The sequence below is a fragment of the Podarcis gaigeae genome (genome assembly GCF_964106915.1).
Source record: "Podarcis gaigeae genome assembly, chromosome: 8".
Classification (NCBI taxonomy): Eukaryota; Metazoa; Chordata; class Lepidosauria; order Squamata; family Lacertidae; genus Podarcis; species Podarcis gaigeae.
In genome coordinates, this window is record NC_139684.1 from 17616187 (window position 1) to 17632255 (window position 16069).

Genomic DNA, 16069 nt, shown 5'->3' on the forward strand with positions numbered 1-16069 from the left:
TATGTGTAAGACGGGGAGAGAATTCTCCTGGAATCGCTGGGAGGTAAACACTACATCAAGCCATGGCTGGAGCAATCTGTCCTTCCTGTGGCTTGCTGTGTGGCAGGCCACACTTGATTAAAAAATTGGAAGAGGGGCTAAATGAAATGTCGGCTTTTGTCGCTTGACTCTGGGATTGATTTTTTTTGGCTCTGGCCGGTGCAGTTCCATCACTGAGCCTCTTGGTTATGAAGCTTATTTTCACTGAGCACATTCCCCTCTGATGGGCTCCCATTGAGAAGCTAATGTGCGGCGCTGATCTTTCAAGGGAGCAGAGCTTGCAGTACAAGCTGCCTTTCTGAGTGTATTGATCACAGGGCGGCCTTTCAGGGTGGCAAAGGGTGTTATACTTCATTAGCTGGGTTGGCGGTTTAGGCAGCTGCTTGTCGCTGGTGCAGAATAGATTAAAGCTTCAAGTACAGACCTTTAAAAGAAAAAAAAATCTAGCAAAGGCCTTGAGAGTACAGCAGTCGAAATAAAATGCCAGCTGCTAAAGCAATAAATATACAATCAATAATAAGCAATAAATGTGAAACCTGGATACCTAGCCTAAATACTGAGCACTAGCTTAGGTGAATTGGTTGCTCCTGTAACCTACCAGCTGTCTGGGCGTTTTGGGTGGAATTCAATGGCATGTTCTCTTCCTTCCCATCCTCTTGGTGTATCCTTATGGGAATTCTAAACCTGGGGAATAAATGCAAAGATGAGTTTCAGATTATAGTTATTTATGGTTATGGAGCACAATGTTTACATGACATTTAGTGTGCAGAATCTGAAAATTACTTGGAGTTGGTGGGGGGACTTCAAAGCCGAGTTTTCCTCAGAGAATGCCCAGTGAAATTTGTTGACCAAACTTGCTCATGGGGATTAATTTCAATGAACCTTTTCTGAACAGGTTTGGCATTTGAAATGACCCTGTGTAAAAGTGATCATGACACTCTTTTTAACCTCCTTTTATGCATTTAAAAAGCAGTACTGAGGTAGCATTAAACAGCTGAAGCTAAAAACCGCAATAAAAGAAAAGAGGACAGAGTTTTTATATTATCTATTCCCACAGTGCTGGTGGTGGTCCACAAATCCTCCATTTTCTGGTTACCTGTGCATTGCAGTGTGGGGAATGCATTTTGTTTGTGGACGCAGCTATAATTTTGGGGAGGGGCAAAACCATCATTGTATTTATTACTTCCTAATCATTGCATTAATGAGTTTGGGAGGGGTGGTTGAAAGGTTTTTTGTTCCAGTGCAATGCCATGTTTTGTTTGAAAACAAAGCTGGCATGGGGTGTGTGGGTGCACCTGCATTAGTACATCTCACATTGTATTAGGTGTAGTTCTTCTCCAGTGTAATGTTAAAAGGGAGCGTCCGCTGACAGATGGATATTTATTCTCCTCTCCCGTGCAAAAAGGGGGCCGGTGGTGTAGGTGGATTTTAACAAAATGGCTTACTGGTTGAATCAACTGCAAACCAATCCCTCTGTGTAGCCATGATGCCTCTAATGTGCCACTAAATTGGCATTTTTTGCTTTTCCCATCCTCAGCGTTATTTGTCCCGTTTTCTTTTCTCCCCCCGCCCCCGCCGTTTTAAATGTTCCTCCACCTCTCTGCTTTTTGATCTGCGTCTCTTCCACGCCGTGTGAGTGTTTGATCTGCATTTGTGAGAACCGAAGCAGGAAGGTTGGGGGGGGGGAGGGAGAGAGAGAAGGAAGAAGGTTGCTTTTGCATTAATATTCCTGGGCTGCTGCTGCATCTCGCTCGCGCTCGGATGTGAGCAGCGGCAGATCACTCGCGGGGATGCTTTGCCTCTTTAATATCTTGCTTGCAGATGCATTTTCTAGCTGACCACGCTATTAAAGAGCCGCCATCAATCACCCAGCCAGCTTCTCCCTGTTCCGGCTCGGATTGGGGCGGGGGGAGAGAAATCTAGGAAGGGAGGCAGGAGCTGTGCGCGCTCGCTCGCATCGCCCAACATTGGCAAGGATGTCGAGCAGCCCGTGAGCCCAGGCATCCTACTGGCCCTGGTCAGCACGGAGCCAGGGGGCTGGCTGGCTGCGAGTCGGTGGCCCCCGCCGGGCCGCCCGCCCGCCGTTTTGCACTGAGCCCGGTCGGGAGGCAGCGCCAGGCTGCTGGACTCCGCTCCGGGTTTTCCCGCGCGCCGCCGCTTGTTGTCTTTGGGAGGCTGTGCTTCTCTCTCCCTCTCCTGGTGTCTGGGTTGAAAGCAAAAGCGACTGGGTCACACAGAGGCATGTGGAGGTGGCTGCGACCGAGGAGCGGCAGCTAAGCAGGGCGGCTGGTGGATGTGCCGCGGAGGGGCCCGGGGAGCGCAGCCCGCCGCGCCAAGGCAGGGAGCTGCCGCCGCAGCCGCTTCCTCCAGTCGGGATCCTTCTCCGGCCCGGGCAATGCCGCCGTTGCTGCTGCTCCTCTTCTCGCCCGCACCACTGCCTGGCCCAGCAGCGGCGCTGCAGTGAAGCGGGGGCCTCCTTTTGTTCGCCAAGTGCATCTCTCTCTCTCTCCCTCTTTCTCCTCTGGCCCCCTTCTTTTCTTTCTCTCTTCCCCTCTCCTCCTCCTCCTTCCTTCCTCTTCCTCCCTCCTCCATGGGCATTGCATGTGGGATTGAACGCAGTAGCAGCAGCAGCAGCTCCCTCTTCCTTTCCTGCGTGCCCTGGAGAAGCAGCTCGAGGTCCGCCGGGGTCAGACTGAAACAGCTGCTGTGATTGCAGGCTGGTTGCCTTGGCCCCGCATCTCCAGGAATTCTCCTCCTCCTTGTTGTTCTTTGCCGAGCGGAAAGTCCAAGGCTGGCTGGGGTGAGTGAGCCAGTGTGTGCCGCCTGGCCTGGGGGTGGGGGGGGGGTGGGCTTGCTAAAGCGGGTGGGTCTGGCTGACTCGCACGCACATGTCTTTTTTGGGGGGGGGATCCCCCCTCAAGACTAGGTTCCTTGTGTGAAGATGAGGCAACTTAATGTGCAGTTTGAGGTTGGGGTCGCACCCCGAAGCGTGGGGTCATCTCCCTGGATTGCCTAAGTGATGTTTACATTGAAGGGTGTGTGTTTGTGTGTGAATGGGAGACAGAGAGATCACAATCAAGTTGAGTTTCCTCTAGAGTGTGGCTTCGGATTTCCCCAGCCTTGAGAGAGGGAGAAAAAATAACTTAAGAAAAACAACAATAAAAACATATCACCAGCTGGGTAGATAAAACACTTGACTCCTTCCACTTAATTTGTAATAGCTTAGAAATGCGGGAGGAGGAGGGGAGAGAAAATAATTTCAAGGAAACTTGGATCTGCTTGGTAGGTATTGTGTTAGCTATTATTGGCCCAGGGCACTGTTCCAGAACACTTTAAGGTTACAAGTCCCCCTTTTTTTTGTCAGGGGATTTAAAAATGAATCTTTTTGTTTTTTTTACTTCTGTACATTTCTGTTCCCACACAAGTTTAGCAACAACAACAAAAGGTTGTACTAAGCTAGGTGGAACTTCAAAAGCTTGCTAAGCTTTTTTGTTGTTGTTTTAAAAAATCCAAGAGAAGTTTGCAGTGCAGGTTTTCTTGTTTTATCGGGGGGGGGGGGTAGAGGGGGATCTTTCACTCTACTTGCTGGAGTGTAGCAGAAGTGTGTACTGGAATGCCTTTTATGTTTTTTTTTAATTGGTGCCCAGCTCAGTCTAAAAGGCCCTTTTTATAATATTGACTCAACTTTGTTCTCAGTTGATGTGACAGGGAGACCCGCTCAACCACTTCTTGTTTCCCGAGACAGAAACCAGCTCTGCTTTTGTTCATTACAATTGGGATTTTGTTTTCAGCTTCTCTGGAGGGCATGTGGCTTTGCCCTACATGGGGTGCTGTGCGTATGTGTGATTGGATGGCCTCCTTTCAGCCATGTGGGATTTTTTAATGATACATGAACCCAAATGGCAGTTGACAGGAGCCTTCCATCCACTTGCTCTGGGACTGAGCCCCATGGGCAGAAAGGGAATCTAGAGAACTGGAGGGATTGTTTCTCTGTGAAGTCTTGTTTATCCTTTTGTTGTTGTTAACATGTTTCTGGTCTTTTTAATATTTAGAGGACAAAAAAGTCTGGTTAGAAATGCTATATTCTTCTGGTTGTGCATTTCTGGGAAAGAAGTTAATTTAAGCAGGATTGAAAGTCTTAGAAACTGAGGGGGACATAATTATAGTGTTAAAGGCATTGATCTCTAGGCAATTAGTTCCAGGATTGCAACCAGCTCTGCAATTCAGGGGGTGGGGGCTGAATTGCTGTTTAAAGGCAGTCCATACTTTTCAAAACAGCCCCAGTTTCCTAGTAAGAAATTACACTGCACAGATATCTTCTTCCCCCTTTTTTAAAATAAAAATAAAAGATCTTTAACAGCAGCTAGGGAATTAAGAGATTTCCATTTGGATCCACCTCTCTTCTCTTTCCCCTCATGTAATTTAGGAGTGTGCTATTTGGTAACAAATCCCTGCGACCTGTGTGTGTGTCTTCAATCCAGGATTCTTCAGTGTTTATTGTTACTCTGCTTGGGCAGCCTCTGTGAGCTTGGCGGGCTGTTCTTCAAATGTTATTTGATCTGGCTGCAGGATAGAATTCACTAGGATTACACTGTGGGGTTTCTCTCTCTCTTCCACCCCCCTCCCTGTGGCTACTGAAAGTTGATGCATCAGCGTGTGCTGTTTAGTAGCATATTTTTAAGCCCTGACTCTGTGTGTGTGCATTCCCTTTTTTAAGCAGGATCCCTGAGAGGGAGGGCCATTTAGAATTTGCCTTGTTCTGTGGTTCACATTTATGAATTGAGGCGAGGGCTGACGTAATCTCTCCCTCTTGCCACTTCCTTTGTGTGCTTTCTCCTAGTTTATAGCGTGGGGCTTCTCTCTCTCTCTCTCTCTCTCTCTCTCTCTGCCTGTGTGTGTGTGTGTGAGAGAGAGAGAGAGAGAGAGAGAGAATAAAAAAAAATACTCAAACAGAGGCGGTTGTTTTCTCACATGCTTCCCCTAACCCCTCCAGTCTACTGTTGTATTGGTTATAACCAGTCCACTTGCTCCTTAAATTTATAGATCATTTTTTTGAGGAAATGCTGGCAGGGTTCAGCGAATCGCTTGCCTGAGATGTGGGTTAGCCTTTTTATTTTAATTAATGTAACAATGCGTACAGCTGTTATGTCAGAATGCATTGACTCTTTGGTAATGTAGTGTACCATACACTGGAGGTTGCCTGGAATTGCTTGGTGGAGTTTGCTGACACTTCCTTTTCTCCCTCCCCCTTTTTAATTCATGTGATGGGCACTAGACAGGCTTTTGTTTCCTGCTGTTGGTAACTAATGGCTCATTTTGTGTGTGTTTCTTAAAAGCTCCTTTGGTTTGGCAGAGAGATGGTGGTGAAGGACAGGAAATATCTCTATTCCTCCCCCCCCCCTTTGGTAAACCTGTTTGCATAGTCATGTTTAGTGCTGTTCTAGCCACCTGGTCAATGCCTAGGAAGCCAGCATTTATTTACCGTATTTAGAGGATTTTTAACCCTTATTTTCAGCCAGAAAGGCTCCCAGAGTGGCTTACATTCAGTCCCAGCTTGTAGGTTTACAATCTGAAACGAAACAAAAACACACACACAAGGGGAACGGGACAAGGAGGGAAGAGGAGAAAAACCCAATAAACTCTGCCACCAATTCTTAAACAGTCATTCTTATAATAACCAGCTGGCATAGAAACAGTTCAGGGGTAAGGATGTGTCTTCCAGTAGCCAGGGTCTGTTGTTCAGAGATGCATACTTGAGCAGTTGTCAAGGCCCCGAGAAGCACAGCTGCCCAGGGCACATCAGGGTTTATTTATTTTTTAAGTCTAGGATATCTGGATCTGGAAGCCTAAATTGTGGGACAGCCTGTTGACACATGCCTTTTTATTGGGTTGTAGCCAACTGAGTCTTACTCAGAGGAGACTGGTTAATATTCATGGGTGCAAGTTAGTCATGTTCATTAATTTCAGTGGGGCTGCTCTGAGTAGGACTAGTAAAGGTAAAGGTACCCCTGCCCGTACGGGCCAGTCTTGACAGACTCTGGGGTTGTGCGCCCATCTCACTTAAGAGGCCAGGGGCCAGCGCTGTCCGGAGACACTTCCGGGTCACGTGGCCAGCGTGACATCGCTGCTCTGGCGAGCCAGAGCCGCACACGGAAACGCCGTTTACCTTCCCGCTGGTAAGCGGTCCCTATTTATCTACTTGCACCCGGAGGTGCTTTCGAACTGCTAGGTTGGCAGGCGCTGGGACCGAGCAGCGGGAGCGCACCCCGCCGCAGGGATTCGAACCGCCGACCTTTCGATCGGCAAGTCCTAGGCGCTGAGGCTTTAACCCACAGCACCACCTGCGTCCCTGAGTAGGACTAGCTTTGAGTAAAACCCACTGAGTACACCATAGCATGAAATGAAACCGGTGTGATATAGTGGATAGGAATTTGCTTGTGGAAAGCTTGGGTGCAAATTGCTTCTGAGCAGTGAAGGCTCACCCCCACCCCTGCGATTCCATATTTATTGCCTTAAGGCCGTCTAGTCTTGCACTCATTTCCCAGCCAGTTGACTCTGGGAAAGCTCATAGGAAAGGTAAGAGGAAGGTGGTATTCAGCATTGTCTTGGCCACATGGTGAAAAGCCATTGATAGTCTATTAGCTGAACATATTGGGAGAATGAAATGAAATACGGATCTATGCCAGTTTTATGCCTCATCCTAGATTCTGAAAAGGTATTTTAAATGAAACTAGAAGCAGCACATCAGTGACATTGTGAAGAGGCTAGCAAAGACATACCATGCAGGGTATAAGCAGATGGGGGGGGGGGTGAGGGTGACTTGGGATGTAGGTGTGACAGTAGCTTTCTGCTCTTAAATGATGTTTCTGAGGAACCTTTTATTTTGATTTTTTAAAATTATGCAAACACAAAATCCATATTTTTAAAAAATAATTGTATCCTGTTCTTATGTGGAACCTCAGAGGGCCTCTCATTGGAAAGACTGATTAGTTCCGCACCTGCTTACCTTCAGCAATGTTGCAGCATCAGGCACTGCTTTCAGTCCCTTCACTTTGGGTCAGGACTCAATTGCTTCTAATATTCCTCTATTGCATATTGTTGGTTCAGCAGTATGCCTCAACCAGCAGCAAATGTTGCTGTCCTTTTGCATATTCTGGAAGCACCTCAGTCATTGGTGCGATAAAGGCATGTATGCTGTGGAAGAGATTGTTGGGGAGAGGGTGAGCAACTGGCCAAACCTGCAAGGTTCAGCATGCATGAAATTTGTTTGTACATACAGCTAATAGGGTGCCTTGACAGGAGACCTGATTAATTGGTAGCAAGCCATACAGTAGGAGAGGCAGGTGAATGTTACGGTAGGGCAGTTCTTCAGAGAAATTATGAATGGCTTGAAGAAACCTCACTATGAGGAGCAGAAAGTTTTGTCTATCTCACCCTTCCTACCTTACGTTGGTGTAGGAAATAGGATTTGTGTCTGTGTGGGGCATGGAGCCATTTAGCAATGCAGGGAAGTGAGTCAGATTAAAAACTATAGCATAGGCTATAACTATAGGGCTTTTGCTGGGCACAGCTTCTGTTGCTTAATCTCAGGGCAGGTGTTGCCTTACTGTGGTAACAGGTATGAGACTCATTGTATGAGAGTCTTGGGGCAGAAGGCAAGCAAAGCCAGCATAAGGCAGAGTGAATGACAGGCAGTGCCAGCTATTTCTACTTTGCTCCCCATCTTTCTCCTTGCTGTGTTCTATCTAAAGTGGAGGAAATTGACTGGATGCATTTAAGAAGGCAAGTAGATAGGAGCTGGCTGAGGTTGGTGTTGCAGCGCTCCATTCATCCTAATGGGTCAGTCTCTTGGACATGGAGTGAAACTTGCAGAAAGTTGTGTGAGATGGTTGCAGTTGTTGTTAGACACATAGGAAGAAGCTGTCTTATAGCAGGTTGAATTTATTTGTCTACCTACCCCAGGGCTTTTTATTCTGATGGGCAGCAGCTCCCCAGGGTCTCAGACAAGAGTCTTTCCATCCGTCCCCTGCTTCCTCAGCCTTTTAACTGGAGATACCAACAATTGATCTAGGGGCCTGCTGTATGTGATGCATGTGTGCTCTACTGTTGAGCTATATTGTGGGTTTCCTGTTCATGTGTGGCTTATGCTGCTTTGCATGTTAGGCAGGGGCCAACATTTTGACTCCTTGATTATAAAAATATTTAAAAGAATGTGGAGCAGTGAAGCATGAAGAAGGGAGAGTTCAGCAATTTCTAGGGCAATCACAAGCCTGCAGTTGATCAGCCATGCACTTGGACCCTTGCTGGTAAAATGTAAGCTTGCAGTCAGCTCTTTGTATACCCGCTTTCCCCTCGAACGCAGTAAATAACTACTGCATGTTTGACAAGCAGACTTCAAGCGAAATGCCTCCTGAGGGTGCCTTCTGCCTTGTTGACAGGTGTCTTCACTCTCTCCCCATCAGGTTATTTAGTGATAATGTAAAAATGCTGGCTAATAATAGTGTCGTCCTCAGGCCATATCCTGGTTGCAAACCCTGGCAAGAATTTAAAACAGATTCCCATCTATGGTGCAATGTCTGGGCAGACGGCTATCTTGTCAACTATGAAAATGAGCCAGAGGATAATTTGTGATATGCATATTTAGTAATCATGCTGCAAAATGGCTGTCGAGCCTGTATAGTCACTTTCACACCTGGTTTTTGTGGTGCAAGCTGTCAAGGTTCAGGTATTGAAAGCATGGGGAAAAGAGTGTTAGTAGGGAGCCAAAATTAAATATTTAGAAATGATTTAAAGGCAAGAGTCTTTAAGTCCTCAGTTCAGTTTTCAGCTCAGTAATGATACCTCTGTGGGGAGGGAGAGAAGGTATGGTTACAGGTAAGCCACTGCCTCTGTCTCAGCCTCCCCATGTGTAATGTGGGTACAATAAAGGCTTGTCTTGTCTTTTTGTTGTAAAGATCACAAAGAATTACTGTATAAGGGGACTCAGATTTTTAAAAATGAGGGGAGATATATCCATGTATAAGACGCCCCCTAATTTTTGACATTATTTTTAAGGAAAACAACCTAGTCTTATACATGGAAAAATATGGTATATGCAAAATCATTAGACCACAAAAGAAATGTACTATATTTTGACTGCCTGGCAATTGGAGGTGAGCTCCTTTCCCCTTCCCAACATTAACTTTGGCTTGAGGATACGCATGTACCAATGCAAACAAGGTTCCCTAATAAGCCATAGTTTACAGACTCACTTCATATCAGGGTTGCAGTCTTTGATTTACAAGATGGGTGTGGGGGCAAGTGCATTTTTCATGAGGCTGATTCCCACTTTGCAAACCATGATTTCCAGGACCCAGAAAGATGACTGCATTAGTCTTTTTTGGTGTTTTTATTGGGTTGAAGGTTTGTTACATTGCTATGGGAGAGAATTCTCAGTTTACCAGGAGGGTATGCTGGAAATGGGTTGAAACAGCATTATAATGCAGGTATAGAATTTTATCCATCCTGTTCCCAAGAGTCATATATTTTCACTTTACAAATGTTTTTCCTGGCAGGTGAGATAAGTGTTCTCTCCCCCCCCCCCCCCTTTTAATTTTGTCCTTGTGATGTACTGCAGGGACTCATAGTGTCAGGGAAAGGTGTGAATGGCTGATATAAATCTATTTTTCTTTTGCTCTTGCCAAGATAAGGTCTCAGTTCTTGCATAAAAGCTTCCCTGAAACACCATGGGTTTGTGTTTGTTTCTATTATTAAGGACAACTTCTCATCTGACAGCAGGGAGAGAATCTTTTCTCTTCCCACCATTCGCAAAAGTATGGGGGAAATGAGAGCTGTAAATTCTACATTAGCAGCATGACTGCACACTTCCTCGAGGGGGAAGTAAGAGTGCAAATTTTCCCAGGAATGATTCATTGTGATTAGCTTCTTCTGTGAAAATGGTTATAATTTAGGTGCAACAACCTAAGGTTCTGTGCCAGACTTGGTTGCGTTGCAGTCTTAATTCCTAGAAGTTAGACGTGGTTGCTGCTGTGCCCTCTTTCCTCCCCCCTCCAAAGTCTAGACACACTCTTCTACCAAAGCTGAACATGAAAGGCCTCAAAGTTTTGCTTTAAGGTTGAGCTGCTTCAAAGGATGGCCGTTGGTATTCTGAAAGATTTTAGGTTTTTCTTGTTACCTTGCAGGAGATGGGCACAATCCAGAGAAAGCTAAAGGTCCCACGTGTGCCTTATTGCCCATGGTTTGTGGCCACTGGCCCATATGCAGTATCACTTACGTGCCTCACAGTGTCACAGCATTGGCTGCTTTGGAACATAACATAAGAAGAGCCTTTGGGATCAGCGCAGTGGCCCATCTGGTCAGCATCCTGTACTCTGTCGCCAACCAAATGCCAATGGAAAGCCTGCAAGCCAGGCCTGAGTGCAACAATGCTCTCATTTTTGATTCCTAGCAACTGGTATTCAGAGGCATACTGCTCTGGCAGTGGAGGTAGAACATAGCCCTCAAGGTGTCTATGAATTTGTCTACTCATCTTTTAAAGCCATCCAAGTTGGTGGCCACCACTGCCTTTTGTGGAAGGAAATTCCCTAATTTAACTGTGTCTTGTGTGTGAATTAGCCTTTTCTTTTGTCTGTCCTGAATCTTCTAGTACTTAGCTTTGCTGGGTGTCGCCAAGTTCTAGGGTTCTGAGAGAGGAAATTAAACTTTCTTTTCACTATGCACAATTATTTCTGTAACCTCACATTGTACTTGCCTTTTCTCTAAAGGAAAAAAAGGAAAAAAACAACTTCAAAGTTGTAACTTTTCCTCATAAGCGAGTCACTCCATCATAATTTTGGCTGCTCTTTTTTGAACCTTTCTCAACTCTGCTATATACCTTTGGAAGAGAGGCGACCAGAACTGTATTTCTGCACCATCTACTTTGAAACTGTCCTAGTATGGGGTCTGAATGGACTGGAAATACTGATGTGGAGAAGCTGAATAATCTCTTCAGGAGCTGAATATCCCTTTCTTGCTTAGTTTTAGGCTGTGGGAATCCTCCTTAAGCCTTTGCTAGGGATCTGGTGTCTTAGGAAAGCAATTATGCCCCCCACCCCCATGAGGATGTATTGGACCTTGTATGCAGCATGCTTTTTCTCACCCCCCCCCCCAAAAAAAAAGACTGATTCTGTAACACTGAGGTGTGAACACTTGATTTTGTGATCCCTCTTGAGTGGCTGGAGAATTTGATGTATGTCTCACCTCCCGCTTTCCTTAGGCTATTAGGCCTTCCATGCTGAATTTGAGCCCATGTATGTAAGTTCACTTTTGCAGGAGCTGGTCACTTGGGTTCCCTTGCCCAGAACTGATAACTTATCCTGGATTCAATTACGCTTTAACTGCCCCAGTGTACTCTAAGGCAGTACAATAATTGATTTAAAAAGGATGCACACCCACCCATCCCTGCCAGCATTTGAGTGCATTCTTATGAATAAAGTGGGGATTGTAATGTGAAAAAGGAGGAGTCCTGCTGGATCTAACTAAAAGTGCATCTAGCTGAGCATCCTGTTTCCATTACATACCTCTGGGGCTTGAAGGCAACAGCTCTCCCCTGTTTATTGTCTGTACCTCCTTCTGAACACGGGGGCTCCATTTTGCTATCATAGCCCTTGATAAGCCCATCCTTTCATGAATTTGGCTTAATTGCTTTCTGCTCCATCTGTGGCTGTGAATTCCAGTGAGTCATTATTAGGGATTGGGTATAGAGTGGAGGGGTGTGTTGTTGTTTAGCATTAATTACTGTGGAGTGCAAATGATGATGTATTGAAGTGTCCAGCAAATCCAGCAACCTTTGGAAGTCCCTGTCCTACAGTCATTTATTTGCTTTGAGTTGAACCAACTGATACGCTAAAGATGCCCCCCATCAAGATCAATGTGTAATTCTAATTCAATTTTCTTCTCTTGTGAGTGCAGGAGGAAAAAAAAGATTATTTTCTTCCTTCTTGAAAATCTCAGGTTGGATGCAAGGACTCCTGATTTTATATTTACCCACAGCATGATGATTTCTGTGATTGCTCGTTTTTTAATATATTTTTTTAGCAAGCATGAATGCCCACAGCAGGTGGTTATGTTACAAGGCAGTATCAAGACAGTGCAAAGGAAATGATTGAGGGAGAATGTAGGAGACTGTAAGCCTTGAGCAGTCGAGGGAAAATCCCTCTCTTTAAATCTGGCAGTGCATTCCCTAGAGAACTTGCTTTTATAAGTAGTCAAAACATACTGTGTTTTGCTCGGTTTTCTCTTCCCTCGCCTGTGAAGCCTAGCGCAGGGGAGTTATGAGCAAGCCAAGGTTATTGGATCATTTGGAGGCTGATTACCTGTGCACAGTGTAATAAAGTAATTATGAATACTGTATGAAAATTGGCTGCAGTCTATTTCAACACATTATGGCTGTTTGCCTCTTCCTTCAAAAAAAGAGGAAAAGTTTGGCTCTTTTAAATATATATATATATTTTGAGAGTGTTTTGCATATTCAAAGCATGTTGGTGGGCTCGCTTCCAATTGCACAGTTTAAAAAAGCATTTGTAGAAAAACAAGAAGAGAGACAAGAGGTCTTCAACAGGTGAGTTGGGACCCACTATTGGGTCTCAGCCAAACCTAAGACAGCAGCATTGCTACCATACAAATACATTGTAGACAATTAAGGAGTGGGTTCCCAAATGCATGTTTGGGTTAAAGGTGGGCCCTGGTTTTGAAAAGGTTGAAGACAACTGATCTAGACCTATCCACTTTCTGCAGCCTTGCAAATAATTCATTGCCTTCTCACCCGTATGTACCACTTACGAGAAGAGAACCATATATAGGAACTCTCTGTTCTAAGTCAAAGGCCATCACAGTTTGTAAATAAATAGAACACAGCATTCACAAGAACTTCGGTTCCATCTGCACTACATATTTAAAGCGGTATCATACCGCCTTAAATAGTCATGACTTCCTCCAAATAATCCTGGGAGCTTTCGTTTGTTATGAGTGCTGAGAGTTTTTTCCTTCACAGGCCTACAATTCCCAGAGCGTTTTAACAATCAGTCTCTCTTCCCAGAAAACTCTGGGAATTGTGGCTCACAAATTAAAATGACAGAAAGCCTAAGTGTTTGTCTTCATAGAGTTTTCTTTTTCTGGAGATTGGATTCCCATAAGCTGTTGTGGGTTCAGCTTTTACCATTTCTGCTTAGATAGCGCTTTCCATCAACACACAAGACAAAATTCCAAATGTACACTGTTCTCCAAGATGCTGCTTGCTATAGAAATTCCATGTCAAAGAGGAACACCCTTTGAAAGCTTGCACTATAAATAGGACAATTGGCATGTTCTTGCTGCTTGTGCAGCTGTGAATGTTTTGAATATAGTTGGGACCAGAGTCTGCAATGGGGGATTGTTCATAATAATAATAATAATAATAATATCCCTGGCTGGCAAAATATTTAATTCACTGGAACATTTGGTCCTTCAAAACCCCTTCTAAGTAATGCACTGTTACTGATACGCATGAAGGAATGCCTTAGTCTGTTTGTCAAGCCCAGGTAAGAAGTGAAGAGCATGGAAAATGTGGCGTCTGTTGGAAGAATTTCACTTTTAATAAAAACATCTTTCTTTTCCTTACACATGAAATTGTTTACTCTATTTCAGTTTAAAATTTGGAAATGGGGCCTGTAGGGGCTGGATCTGGTCCTTTCACAATCAGTTCACCATCCCTGAATATTGAAAAGGCTTTTTGTGAAAATATCCTATACTCCACTGAATTAAAGCAAGGATTTCTTTGGTGCTGCAGCATTCATTCTTGCTCAAGGGGGGAACAGCTCAGCAGTCAACACATGCTAGGAGTTAGCCACTCTGCAGTGAATTACATCTGGGCCTGCAGATCTTAAATTTTATCTCATGGGAGAGGTTAGGCTGCTGGGGGTGGGGGGAAACAGGCAGTGCTGAATAGGTTTAATTGGGTCCTGCATGCCTGCTTAATAGAAACCTGGTGATTTTTTTGTTACTCAATTGGTTCTGCATCAGGTTTCATAGGCAAGGGGGAAACCCTGTGTCTTGGAGGAGGCAATCTATGACATTGGTTACATTTGCTCATGAGGAAAAAGACTTGAATAGTACATTTTGCATGAATTTTTTGTATGTGCATATGATATCCACATCCTAGTGCTGCTTCCTTTGAGTTGCATGTTGTCATTGGAGATCTCTCCCACCCCTCTATCAAGAAATGGAGTGGCTGAGATTCAAAGCTTTCCTGGAACTCCCTTTTAACCTGCAAGTTTACAAGTAACTAGCCCACAAGCTTTTACTAGTCTTCCTGCCCACACAGGTCTGCATAAGTAATCTGGGGTCTAAAAGGGTTCATGGATAAACTACTGCACTCGATTAAAGCCTTGGTGCTAGACCAACATTCATCCAATACAGAGGTTCTCAAGCTTATTTGGCCTACTGCCCCCTTGTAAAAAACACCACACACACACACACACACACAAAAAAAAAATAAAAACCAGCACCCCCCCCGAAATCTACATTCTTTAAGCAAACAAACAGAAAGATGCGTTTGTAATTTGCATTCCTTTATGTATAACATAGTAAAGAAATATGTTGTGAATAAGACACCTTGAAGCTTGAAATTTATTAAAATCAGCCATAGTAACATCCGCATTAAGGTAAAGGTAAAGGTACCCCTGCCCGTACGGGCCAGTCTTGACAGACTCTGGGGTTGTGCGCCCATCTCACTTAAGAGGCCAGGGGCCAGCGCTGTCCGGAGACACTTCCGGGTCACGTGGCCAGCGTGACAAAGCTGCATCTGGCGAGCCAGAGCCGCACATGGAAACGCCGTTTACCTTCCCGCTGGTAAGCGGTCCCTATTTATCTACTTGCACCCGGAGGTGCTTTCGAACTGCTAGGTTGGCAGGCGCTGGGACCGAGCAGCGGGAGCGCACCCCGCCGCAGGGATTCAAACCGCCGACCTTTCGATCGGCAAGTCCTAGGCGCTGAGGCTTTAACCCACAGCGCCACCTGCGTCCCTTAACATCCGCATTACACATACAAAATTAAGTTAAGGAAGGAGCAGGGCTGGTGCCACAGCCTGCCAGCCATTGACCAAATACGCAGGCAAGCTGTGATCCACTTTTGGGGCCTGGGTGAAGCCAAAAAGGGTTCACCCAAGCCTGGGAAAGGCCCTCGCCTCTAGCCCGACCACTGGATCCAGGGGAGGCATTAGCACCTGATCTGGTGGTAAGTGTCATTACAAAACAGATGAAACATGTATAAATGGCTTTTCAAAATTTTCTTACCTTCTTTATTTAGGCTTCTACCGCCTTCTTATTTTTATTCAATAATTTTATTCAAATTATTTGCACAACTTTTCCAGCAGTTTGGCGAAACCTAGAAGGAGGAGTATATAGTATGTCACTGGGCAATTGTTCAAAGAAAGATTTACTTTAAAATCTATTCAGAACAAGGAATGCATATTGTTTTGCATAGTGTAGGTGTAATCATTTGTTATGTACATGGTGCATGACCCTTTTCCATTACCCTGATATTTGTGCTAGGGTTGTATATGATATGCTAGCTGGTTGAATAACCGTAATCTCTTTAAGAGTCTCCTGCTAGCCCATTGATGATATTTCAGTGTTAGGAATCCATCTTATTAACAAGGGGGAGGGACTTCATGTTGTCTAGTCTCACATGATTGCTTTGGAGGGTTTTGTCGTTGAGAAATTGCTGCCGTCCTGAAGATACTAAATATGTTTTTTACTTTGATGCATGGCTTCAGTGTTCCTGCGTTTGCTTGTCTGGAACATTACCCTGTAATTATGAAGGCTGAGAGGATTTTCCTTCTAATCTATCACTTTACCGTCCTCCTTACAATTTTAATGATCCTCTATGTATTTCTTTTATTTTAGTGCTTAATGGGATGAGGGCGGGATTGTATAGAAGAGAAGAGGAGGTGTGTTATGGGGCAATTTTGAGTGAGGTTACTCGAGCCAAAGTTTCCAGCAAATTTTTTGTCCTG

At 44.9% G+C, this 16069-nt stretch overlaps 1 protein-coding gene across 28 annotated transcripts in view; it reads left to right on the plus strand.

Moving 5' to 3' along the window:
* Positions 1-16069, plus strand: part of RERE (arginine-glutamic acid dipeptide repeats) — a 341620-nt gene that overhangs the window by 65597 nt on the left and 259954 nt on the right. For 2 of the 28 annotated variants that reach the window (XM_083752399.1, XM_083752404.1), the window contains exon 1: positions 2190-2839. The exons of 25 other annotated variants lie outside the window; for them this stretch is intronic. The gene's annotated coding sequence lies outside the window, so the exon portion shown is untranslated. Of the gene's footprint in view, positions 1-2189; positions 2840-16069 lie in introns of those variants that run through there. One more of the 28 variants, XM_083752405.1, reaches the window with a different exon arrangement.